Genomic DNA, 1,930 nt, shown 5'->3' with positions numbered 1-1,930 from the left:
TCCCTATGTCCTCCAGCAGTCTAAGCCTATAGCAGCATAACTATAGAGATAGCTCAGGATAACCTGAGCCACTCTAACTATAAGCTTTATTTAAAAAAAAAAAACAAAAAAAAACGGTAAGGTAATTTCTCTGCTTCTGTCCTGACCCTATGGTCTTCACCGCTTCCCTTTTTTTTCCAGGAGAAATGTATTACTTTTTGACCATGTTTGAGGTTTCATTATATCATTAAATATTACACTGCACAAAAACCGTCAGTATGCCCTCCGCTTTTCAGTCCTCATTCCATCAGAGAGAAAATACCATTTGTTTAAAAATGACCTGACTTCAGCCTATAGCCGCTGGACAGAAAAGGGGAGCACAGCTCCACATCAGCCACTTCCTGTGCTTTCAGCGTCAAACTTCCTGCTTCACAGCACCGTCCGAGGCAAACAGCCAAAACACCATCGTCAGTGTTTCAGTGCTCTGCCTGCTACGTCTTAGTGGCCACCTCTAACAGCACAGCAGCAGCCTGAAAAGACACTTCATCTTTCTCCAGTGTCCACAGCTGTTTTTCTTTACCAGACTATGGTATTCGTTGAGGAGGAAAAAATGTGGGAGCTGGTAACACAGTTATAAAAAGACCAGTGTTGCTTAAGCTGGAAGTGGCTAAGAAAAATCACAACCAGGTTTTACAAAGAACCTTCACTTAAGGTCTTTAATTGATTAGTCTTTAATCACATAAAAGATTTATAATCACTACAGGCAGTGGAAGTTTCAATGAAATTCTCAGGAACTGGGACTGTTTATGTAACCAAGCATTTGATTGATGAAAGGCAAGAAGAGAAGCTGTTTATTTCTTGAGACAAGCTTACTTTAACATTTTGACTCTATCTTGCATCATGAGTAATCCAACAATTAGATCGATGTCTACAAAGACAGTCAGTATTATATTGTCTCAATATGAGAGCTAATTTTAGGTTTTGCTGAGCTGCAGTTTTCTTTCCTGTTTTCCCCATTACATCATGCTGCCATCAACTGCAGCATCAGCACTTCATGCTACTATAGAAAAGTTCAATCAAAAACACATGTAAGCTGTAAAAATGTCCAAATGTAGCTGCAGATACCAAAGAAGCAGCTGGTGAATTTTGAGGAAGATAATGAATTAACAATCTGCTTTGCTGCAGTACACCAACCACTTAGTGCTACTGTTCCTCTTTCTGACCTTTTGAGGTTTCTTCTTTGGGGTGTGAAGTGATTCCAGGTATTATTTATTTTCTGTCACTTGCATTTAAAAAAGAACCATAGTGTTTGACAGAAACCTTGTTTTCCAATCCAAAAAATATTTCTTGACACTTTAAAAGATCACAACAAATGACTTGAAATACAATTCAGCTATGTCTAACTTTCATAGAGTGGAAAGCAATATTCTTAGGTGGTTTTCTTTTTCTAAAAGTAAAATATGCTTAATAGACAAAAATGGAGGAAGGTTTAATTGACTGGATCTAAAAAGGTTGAATGGACTTTAATTAAAACTTTATTACATTAAAAAAACGACTTTTAACTTAAGCTAAAAGAAACAGAAACGTGACATTAAGACAATTTCTCTTTAATGGACGTTGTCCGTCTCCTGCTGCCCTCACCATGGCTTAAGAGCTTGTTATCCTCCCGCAGCAGTGTGTCGCAGTGAGTTTGTGCCTAATATGCCTGACTTATGCCTAATATTGAAGCGTGGTCTGCACTAGCGGTGGAACGGTTCACAAAATCCACGGTTCGGTTCGGTTCACGGTGGTCGTGGTCACGTGGTTCGTGGTCACGGTTTTCGGTTGGGTTCGGTATATGTTCATTGTTAGCCTGACATGTTGGTCATGTTGCTGTTATCATAAACAAAATGTGTTGCATAATGCTTGCACATTGTTGCACTTTTATCCACAACTTTCTTTCCGCCGTCAT

Source organism: Cyprinodon variegatus, unplaced genomic scaffold, assembly GCF_000732505.1.
Source record: "Cyprinodon variegatus isolate N-32 unplaced genomic scaffold, C_variegatus-1.0 Scaffold232, whole genome shotgun sequence".
In the NCBI taxonomy this organism is placed as follows: Eukaryota; Metazoa; Chordata; class Actinopteri; order Cyprinodontiformes; family Cyprinodontidae; genus Cyprinodon; species Cyprinodon variegatus.
The sequence above is the reverse complement of the archived record's forward strand: the minus strand, read 5'-3'. Positions refer to the sequence as shown.